Source organism: Schistocerca gregaria, unplaced genomic scaffold, assembly GCF_023897955.1.
Source record: "Schistocerca gregaria isolate iqSchGreg1 unplaced genomic scaffold, iqSchGreg1.2 ptg000470l, whole genome shotgun sequence".
NCBI classification, from domain to species: domain Eukaryota; kingdom Metazoa; phylum Arthropoda; class Insecta; order Orthoptera; family Acrididae; genus Schistocerca; species Schistocerca gregaria.
The window spans coordinates 2,566,900-2,577,145 of record NW_026061884.1 but is presented as its reverse complement, the minus strand read 5'-3'; the positions used below and the strand labels follow the sequence as shown (position 1 = coordinate 2,577,145).

General features: G+C 46.7%; 1 non-coding gene across 1 annotated transcript; it reads left to right on the top strand.

The window, feature by feature from the left end:
* Window positions 1-7,536: 7,536 nt before the first annotated feature.
* Trnak-cuu (transfer RNA lysine (anticodon CUU)) lies at window positions 7,537-7,609 on the top strand. The gene has a single exon. It is a non-coding gene; the product is annotated as a tRNA-Lys (tRNA).
* Window positions 7,610-10,246: the final 2,637 nt, after the last annotated feature.

Genomic DNA, 10,246 nt, shown 5'->3' with positions numbered 1-10,246 from the left:
GGAAATAGCAACTTTAAACTTTGCCTACGTCTCTGTCAGTCGCAAGGAAGCTGTATTTGAAGGTGAAGGTGATTTTGTAGACATGTGTGAAAGACATGTTCTGAAATGCAAGTGTTGTTGTTTGGAGAGCACATCGGTTACGTGTCAGATGTGTAGTCAAGCAGTAATTTGTCGCCATAGCTGCAAATATTAGCCGGTAATATGAAGTGTTGTCAGCTAAAGTCTGATGATGCAGACGACCGTAAGGACGAAGTACCCAAGAGTACCGCTAGGCCGCGCGTCTTTAGCTCAGTGGTAGAGCACTGGTCTAATAAACCAGGGGTCGTAAGTTCCATCCTCACAGGAGAAAGATGAATTTTGGAAATCAGTTGCGCGTCGTGGCCGTATAGCAAACAGTACCTGTGATGACGAACAATTAGCGACAGGCGTTTTTTTAAGAATCACTCTCAGATGCGATTAAGGCGAATGGCGCAGATAAAGCATTTGCCAAAGCGGTACAGCATAAGGTGGGACGAGGCAGTCTGAATTACATTTTATAGATGTATTTCTCACATACCTCAGAGCCTCTCGCGATATTCGTCGTCGTCGTCGTCGTCGTCGTCGTCGTCGCCGCCGCCGCCGCCGCTTCTGCAGAAGTAGCAAATGGCAATCGTAGCAAATGCGGCGAGGGACGCCCTGCCTTCGATTCCGAATGCACAAAGTGTGTGGTCTTGTTTCTCAGTCTATATTTGGTCGGTCACGTCAGAGGTTGAATGTAACGAATGGGTGGGAAAGAGCAAGGGGCAGCGGCTGTGTAGAACGAAAACACAAATCCTCAGGGGTGTGAGCGTTTCGAGATGAGTCGTATACATGTAAATGTTGGTCGTCAGTGACCGTGTGGCCTAATGGATAAGGCGTCGGACTTCGGATCTGAAGATTACAGGTTCGAATGCTGTCACGCTTGTGTTTTTCCAGTTCTGAAAAAGAAACATAACGTTTTAATGTAGCAATTGAGCAGTACGAAACCGTCTGAATGTTGCTGTTGACCATTTTTTGCTTGGAGATGCTCTTGAGCTTGAAACACACACAACAAGACCGGTGTTAACTAGCGAAATGGTCGGCAGAGTGCCGACACAGCGAGTTTTGACTATCACTTGCACATCTAAAACAACGTCGGAAAGTAACTCGTTCGGCTTTTGAGTCACATAAAGTATGTGCGTTAATTTTGACGCCACTAGCTCTGCATGTTGTCATGCAATTTCTTTACCTCTCAGAAATGATTATGACATAAAAGTGAAGTACGTGACGAGTGTGACGTTAGGAAAACATTAGGCATCATGGAGAGATTCTGTATGGGACCACCCAACCCAAACGAGTACTGTGTGACGTGCTACCCGGCATGTATTCACCGAGGTAGCCGGCTAGCTCAGTCGGTAGAGCGTCAGACTCTTAATCCCAGGGTCGTGGGTTCGAGCCAGACGCTGGGCGGAACGGAATTTTGTTCCGCTGCAAGTGTAAATTACCGTTTTTCTGATTAACGAGATTTAATGGAAATAGCAACTTTAAACTTTGCCTACGTCTCTGTCAGTCGCAAGGAAGCTGTATTTGAAGGTGAAGGTGATTTTGTAGACATGTGTGAAAGACATGTTCTGAAATGCAAGTGTTGTTGTTTGGAGAGCACATCGGTTACGTGTCAGATGTGTAGTCAAGCAGTAATTTGTCGCCATAGCTGCAAATATTAGCCGGTAATATGAAGTGTTGTCAGCTAAAGTCTGATGATGCAGACGACTGTAAGGACGAAGTACCCAAGAGTACCGCTAGGCCGCGCGTCTTTAGCTCAGTGGTAGAGCACTGGTCTAATAAACCAGGGGTCGTAAGTTCCATCCTCACAGGAGAAAGATGAATTTTGGAAATCAGTTGCGCGTCGTGGCCGTATAGCAAACAGTACCTGTGATGACGAACAATTAGCGACAGGCGTTTTTTTAAGAATCACTCTCAGATGCGATTAAGGCGAATGGCGCAGATAAAGCATTTGCCAAAGCGGTACAGCATAAGGTGGGACGAGGCAGTCTGAATTACATTTTATAGATGTATTTCTCACATATCTCAGAGCCTCTCGCGATATTCGTCGTCGTCGTCGTCGTCGTCGTCGTCGTCATCGCCGCCGCCGCCGCCGCCGCCGCTTCTGCAGAAGTAGCAAATGGCAATCGTAGCAAATGCGGCGAGGGACGCCCTGCCTTCGATTCCGAATGCACAAAGTGTGTGGTCTTGTTTCTCAGTCTATATTTGGTCGGTCACGTCAGAGGTTGAATGTAACGAATGGGTGGGAAAGAGCAAGGGGCAGCGGCTGTGTAGAACGAAAACACAAATCCTCAGGGGTGTGAGCGTTTCGAGATGAGTCGTATACATGTAAATGTTAGTCGTCAGTGACCGTGTGGCCTAATGGATAAGGCGTCGGACTTCGGATCTGAAGATTACAGGTTCGAATGCTGTCACGCTTGTGTTTTTCCAGTTCTGAAAAAGAAACATAACGTTTTAATGTAGCAATTGAGCAGTACGAAACCGTCTGAATGTTGCTGTTGACCATTTTTTGCTTGGAGATGCTCTTGAGCTTGAAACACACACAACAAGACCGGTGTTAACTAGCGAAATGGTCGGCAGAGTGCCGACACAGCGAGTTTTGACTATCACTTGCACATCTAAAACAACGTCGGAAAGTAACTCGTTCGGCTTTTGAGTCACATAAAGTATGTGCGTTAATTTTGACGCCACTAGCTCTGCATGTTGTCATGCAATTTCTTTACCTCTCAGAAATGATTATGACATAAAAGTGAAGTACGTGACGAGTGTGACGTTAGGAAAACATTAGGCATCATGGAGAGATTCTGTATGGGACCACCCAACCCAAACGAGTACTGTGTGACGTGCTACCCGGCAGGTATTCACCGAGGTAGCCGGCTAGCTCAGTCGGTAGAGCGTCAGACTCTTAATCCCAGGGTCGTGGGTTCGAGCCAGACGCTGGGCGGAACGGAATTTTGTTCCGCTGCAAGTGTAAATTACCGTTTTTCTGATTAACGAGATTTAATGGAAATAGCAACTTTAAACTTTGCCTACGTCTCTGTCAGTCGCAAGGAAGCTGTATTTGAAGGTGAAGGTGATTTTGTAGACATGTGTGAAAGACATGTTCTGAAATGCAAGTGTTGTTGTTTGGAGAGCACATCGGTTACGTGTCAGATGTGTAGTCAAGCAGTAATTTGTCGCCATAGCTGCAAATATTAGCCGGTAATATGAAGTGTTGTCAGCTAAAGTCTGATGATGCAGACGACCGTAAGGACGAAGTACCCAAGAGTACCGCTAGGCCGCGCGTCTTTAGCTCAGTGGTAGAGCACTGGTCTAATAAACCAGGGGTCGTAAGTTCCATCCTCACAGGAGAAAGATGAATTTTGGAAATCAGTTGCGCGTCGTGGCCGTATAGCAAACAGTACCTGTGATGACGAACAATTAGCGACAGGCGTTTTTTTAAGAATCACTCTCAGATGCGATTAAGGCGAATGGCGCAGATAAAGCATTTGCCAAAGCGGTACAGCATAAGGTGGGACGAGGCAGTCTGAATTACATTTTATAGATGTATTTCTCACATACCTCAGAGCCTCTCGCGATATTCGTCGTCGTCGTCGTCGTCGTCGTCGTCGTCGTCGTCGACGCCGCCGCCACCGCTTCTGCAGAAGTAGCAAATGGCAATCGTAGCAAATGCGGCGAGGGACGCCCTGCCTTCGATTCCGAATGCACAAAGTGTGTGGTCTTGTTTCTCAGTCTATATTTGGTCGGTCACGTCAGAGGTTGAATGTAACGAATGGGTGGGAAAGAGCAAGGGGCAGCGGCTGTGTAGAACGAAAACACAAATCCTCAGGGGTGTGAGCGTTTCGAGATGAGTCGTATACATGTAAATGTTGGTCGTCAGTGACCGTGTGGCCTAATGGATAAGGCGTCGGACTTCGGATCTGAAGATTACAGCTTCGAATGCTGTCACGCTTGTGTTTTTCCAGTTCTGAAAAAGAAACATAACGTTTTAATGTAGCAATTGAGCAGTACGAAACCGTCTGAATGTTGCTGTTGACCATTTTTTGCTTGGAGATGCTCTTGAGCTTGAAACACACACAACAAGACCGGTGTTAACTAGCGAAATGGTCGGCAGAGTGCCGACACAGCGAGTTTTGACTATCACTTGCACATCTAAAACAACGTCGGAAAGTAACTCGTTCGGCTTTTGAGTCACATAAAGTATGTGCGTTAATTTTGACGCCACTAGCTCTGCATGTTGTCATGCAATTTCTTTACCTCTCAGAAATGATTATGACATAAAAGTGAAGTACGTGACGAGTGTGACGTTAGGAAAACATTAGGCATCATGGAGAGATTCTGTATGGGACCACCCAACCCAAACGAGTACTGTGTGACGTGCTACCCGGCAAGTATTCACCGAGGTAGCCGGCTAGCTCAGTCGGTAGAGCGTCAGACTCTTAATCCCAGGGTCGTGGGTTCGAGCCAGACGCTGGGCGGAACGGAATTTTGTTCCGCTGCAAGTGTAAATTACCGTTTTTCTGATTAACGAGATTTAATGGAAATAGCAACTTTAAACTTTGCCTACGTCTCTGTCAGTCGCAAGGAAGCTGTATTTGAAGGTGAAGGTGATTTTGTAGACATGTGTGAAAGACATGTTCTGAAATGCAAGTGTTGTTGTTTGGAGAGCACATCGGTTACGTGTCAGATGTGTAGTCAAGCAGTAATTTGTCGCCATAGCTGCAAATATTAGCCGGTAATATGAAGTGTTGTCAGCTAAAGTCTGATGATGCAGACGACTGTAAGGACGAAGTACCCAAGAGTACCGCTAGGCCGCGCGTCGTTAGCTCAGTGGTAGAGCACTGGTCTAATAAACCAGGGGTCGTAAGTTCCATCCTCACAGGAGAAAGATGAATTTTGGAAATCAGTTGCGCGTCGTGGCCGTATAGCAAACAGTACCTGTGATGACGAACAATTAGCGACAGGCGTTTTTTTAAGAATCACTCTCAGATGCGATTAAGGCGAATGGCGCAGATAAAGCATTTGCCAAAGCGGTACAGCATAAGGTGGGACGAGGCAGTCTGAATTACATTTTATAGATGTATTTCTCACATATCTCAGAGCCTCTCGCGATATTCGTCGTCGTCGTCGTCGTCGTCGTCGTCGTCGTCGCCGCCGCCGCCGCTTCTGCAGAAGTAGCAAATGGCAATCGTAGCAAATGCGGCGAGGGACGCCCTGCCTTCGATTCCGAATGCACAAAGTGTGTGGTCTTGTTTCTCAGTCTATATTTGGTCGGTCACGTCAGAGGTTGAATGTAACGAATGGGTGGGAAAGAGCAAGGGGCAGCGGCTGTGTAGAACGAAAACACAAATCCTCAGGGGTGTGAGCGTTTCGAGATGAGTCGTATACATGTAAATGTTGGACGTCAGTGACCGTGAGGCCTAATGGATAAGGCGTCGGGCTTCGGATCTGAAGATTACAGGTTCGAATGCTGTCACGCTTGTGTTTTTCCAGTTCTGAAAAAGAAACATAACGTTTTAATGTAGCAATTGAGCAGTACGAAACCGTCTGAATGTTGCTGTTGACCATTTTTTGCTTGGAGATGCTCTTGAGCTTGAAACACACACAACAAGACCGGTGTTAACTAGCGAAATGGTCGGCAGAGTGCCGACACAGCGAGTTTTGACTATCACTTGCACATCTAAAACAACGTCGGAAAGTAACTCGTTCGGCTTTTGAGTCACATAAAGTATGTGCGTTAATTTTGACGCCACTAGCTCTGCATGTTGTCATGCAATTTCTTTACCTCTCAGAAATGATTATGACATAAAAGTGAAGTACGTGACGAGTGTGACGTTAGGAAAACATTAGGCATCATGGAGAGATTCTGTATGGGACCACCCAACCCAAACGAGTACTGTGTGACGTGCTACCCGGCAGGTATTCACCGAGGTAGCCGGCTAGCTCAGTCGGTAGAGCGTCAGACTCTTAATCCCAGGGTCGTGGGTTCGAGCCAGACGCTGGGCGGAACGGAATTTTGTTCCGCTGCAAGTGTAAATTACCGTTTTTCTGATTAACGAGATTTAATGGAAATAGCAACTTTAAACTTTGCCTACGTCTCTGTCAGTCGCAAGGAAGCTGTATTTGAAGGTGAAGGTGATTTTGTAGACATGTGTGAAAGACATGTTCTGAAATGCAAGTGTTGTTGTTTGGAGAGCACATCGGTTACGTGTCAGATGTGTAGTCAAGCAGTAATTTGTCGCCATAGCTGCAAATATTAGCCGGTAATATGAAGTGTTGTCAGCTAAAGTCTGATGATGCAGACGACCGTAAGGACGAAGTACCCAAGAGTACCGCTAGGCCGCGCGTCTTTAGCTCAGTGGTAGAGCACTGGTCTAATAAACCAGGGGTCGTAAGTTCCATCCTCACAGGAGAAAGATGAATTTTGGAAATCAGTTGCGCGTCGTGGCCGTATAGCAAACAGTACCTGTGATGACGAACAATTAGCGACAGGCGTTTTTTTAAGAATCACTCTCAGATGCGATTAAGGCGAATGGCGCAGATAAAGCATTTGCCAAAGCGGTACAGCATAAGGTGGGACGAGGCAGTCTGAATTACATTTTATAGATGTATTTCTCACATACCTCAGAGCCTCTCGCGATATTCGTCGTCGTCGTCGTCGTCGTCGTCGTCGTCGTCGTCGTCGTCGTCGTCGTCGCCGCCGCCGCTTCTGCAGAAGTAGCAAATGGCAATCGTAGCAAATGCGGCGAGGGACGCCCTGCCTTCGATTCCGAATGCACAAAGTGTGTGGTCTTGTTTCTCAGTCTATATTTGGTCGGTCACGTCAGAGGTTGAATGTAACGAATGGGTGGGAAAGAGCAAGGGGCAGCGGCTGTGTAGAACGAAAACACAAATCCTCAGGGGTGTGAGCGTTTCGAGATGAGTCGTATACATGTAAATGTTGGTCGTCAGTGACCGTGGGGCCTAATGGATAAGGCGTCGGGCTTCGGATCTGAAGATTACAGGTTCGAATGCTGTCACGCTTGTGTTTTTCCAGTTCTGAAAAAGAAACATAACGTTTTAATGTAGCAATTGAGCAGTACGAAACCGTCTGAATGTTGCTGTTGACCATTTTTTGCTTGGAGATGCTCTTGAGCTTGAAACACACACAACAAGACCGGTGTTAACTAGCGAAATGGTCGGCAGAGTGCCGACACAGCGAGTTTTGACTATCACTTGCACATCTAAAACAACGTCGGAAAGTAACTCGTTCGGCTTTTGAGTCACATAAAGTATGTGCGTTAATTTTGACGCCACTAGCTCTGCATGTTGTCATGCAATTTCTTTACCTCTCAGAAATGATTATGACATAAAAGTGAAGTACGTGACGAGTGTGACGTTAGGAAAACATTAGGCATCATGGGGAGATTCTGTATGGGACCACCCAACCCAAACGAGTACTGTGTGACGTGCTACCCGGCAGGTATTCACAGAGGTAGCCGGCTAGCTCAGTCGGTAGAGTGTCAGACTCTTAATCTCAGGGTCGTGGGTTCGAGCCACACGCTGGGCGGAACGGAATTTTGTTCCGCTGCAAGTGTATATTACCGTTTTTCTGATTAACGAGATTTAATGGAAATAGCAACTTTAAACTTTGCCTACGTCTCTGTCAGTCGCAAGGAAGCTGTATTTGAAGGTGAAGGTGATTTTGTAGACATGTGTGAAAGACATGTTCTGAAATGCAAGTGTTGTTGTTTGGAGAGCACATCGGTTACGTGTCAGATGTGTAGTCAAGCAGTAATTTGTCGCCATAGCTGCAAATATTAGCCGGTAATATGAAGTGTTGTCAGCTAAAGTCTGATGATGCAGACGACCGTAAGGACGAAGTACCCAAGAGTACCGCTAGGCCGCGCGTCTTTAGCTCAGTGGTAGAGCACTGGTCTAATAAACCAGGGGTCGTAAGTTCCATCCTCACAGGAGAAAGATGAATTTTGGAAATCAGTTGCGCGTCGTGGCCGTATAGCAAACAGTACCTGTGATGACGAACAATTAGCGACAGGCGTTTTTTTAAGAATCACTCTCAGATGCGATTAAGGCGAATGGCGCAGATAAAGCATTTGCCAAAGCGGTACAGCATAAGGTGGGACGAGGCAGTCTGAATTACATTTTATAGATGTATTTCTCACATACCTCAGAGCCTCTCGCGATATTCGTCGTCGTCGTCGTCGTCGTCGTCGTCGTCGTCGCCGCCGCCGCCGCCGCTTCTGCAGAAGTAGCAAATGGCAATCGTAGCAAATGCGGCGAGGGACGCCCTGCCTTCGATTCCGAATGCACAAAGTGTGTGGTCTTGTTTCTCAGTCTATATTTGGTCGGTCACGTCAGAGGTTGAATGTAACGAATGGGTGGGAAAGAGCAAGGGGCAGCGGCTGTGTAGAACGAAAACACAAATCCTCAGGGGTGTGAGCGTTTCGAGATGAGTCGTATACATGTAAATGTTGGTCGTCAGTGACCGTGGGGCCTAATGGATAAGGCGTCGGGCTTCGGATCTGAAGATTACAGGTTCGAATGCTGTCACGCTTGTGTTTTTCCAGTTCTGAAAAAGAAACATAACGTTTTAATGTAGCAATTGAGCAGTACGAAACCGTCTGAATGTTGCTGTTGACCATTTTTTGCTTGGAGATGCTCTTGAGCTTGAAACACACACAACAAGACCGGTGTTAACTAGCGAAATGGTCGGCAGAGTGCCGACACAGCGAGTTTTGACTATCACTTGCACATCTAAAACAACGTCGGAAAGTAACTCGTTCGGCTTTTGAGTCACATAAAGTATGTGCGTTAATTTTGACGCCACTAGCTCTGTATGTTGTCATGCAATTTCTTTACCTCTCAGAAATGATTATGACATAAAAGTGAAGTACGTGACGAGTGTGACGTTAGGAAAACATTAGGCATCATGGGGAGATTCTGTATGGGACCACCCAACCCAAACGAGTACTGTGTGACGTGCTACCCGGCAGGTATTCACCGAGGTAGCCGGCTAGCTCAGTCGGTAGAGTGTCAGACTCTTAATCTCAGGGTCGTGGGTTCGAGCCAGACGCTGGGCGGAACGGAATTTTGTTCCGCTGCAAGTGTAAATTACCGTTTTTCTGATTAACGAGATTTAATGGAAATAGCAACTTTAAACTTTGCCTACGTCTCTGTCAGTCGCAAGGAAGCTGTATTTGAAGGTGAAGGTGATTTTGTAGACATGTGTGAAAGACATGTTCTGAAATGCAAGTGTTGTTGTTTGGAGAGCACATCGGTTACGTGTCAGATGTGTAGTCAAGCAGTAATTTGTCGCCATAGCTGCAAATATTAGCCGGTAATATGAAGTGTTGTCAGCTAAAGTCTGATGATGCAGACGACCGTAAGGACGAAGTACCCAAGAGTACCGCTAGGCCGCGCGTCTTTAGCTCAGTGGTAGAGCACTGGTCTAATAAACCAGGGGTCGTAAGTTCCATCCTCACAGGAGAAAGATGAATTTTGGAAATCAGTTGCGCGTCGTGGCCGTATAGCAAACAGTACCTGTGATGACGAACAATTAGCGACAGGCGTTTTTTTAAGAATCACTCTCAGATGCGATTAAGGCGAATGGCGCAGATAAAGCATTTGCCAAAGCGGTACAGCATAAGGTGGGACGAGGCAGTCTGAATTACATTTTATAGATGTATTTCTCACATACCTCAAAGCCTCTCGCGATATTCGTCGTCGTCGTCGTCGTCGTCGTCGTCGCCGCCGCCGCCGCTTCTGCAGAAGTAGCAAATGGCAATCGTAGCAAATGCGGCGAGGGACGCCCTGCCTTCGATTCTGAATGCACAAAGTGTGTGGTCTTGTTTCTCAGTCTATATTTGGTCGGTCACGTCAGAGGTTGAATGTAACGAATGGGTGGGAAAGAGCAAGGGGCAGCGGCTGTGTAGAACGAAAACACAAATCCTCAGGGGTGTGAGCGTTTCGAGATGAGTCGTATACATGTAAATGTTGGTCGTCAGTGACCGTGAGGCCTAATGGATAAGGCGTCGGGCTTCGGATCTGAAGATTACAGGTTCGAATGCTGTCACGCTTGTGTTTTTCCAGTTCTGAAAGAGAAACATAACTTTTTAATGTAGCAATTGAGCAGTACGAAACCGTCTGAATGTTGCTGTTGACCATTTTTTGCTTGGAGATGCTCTTG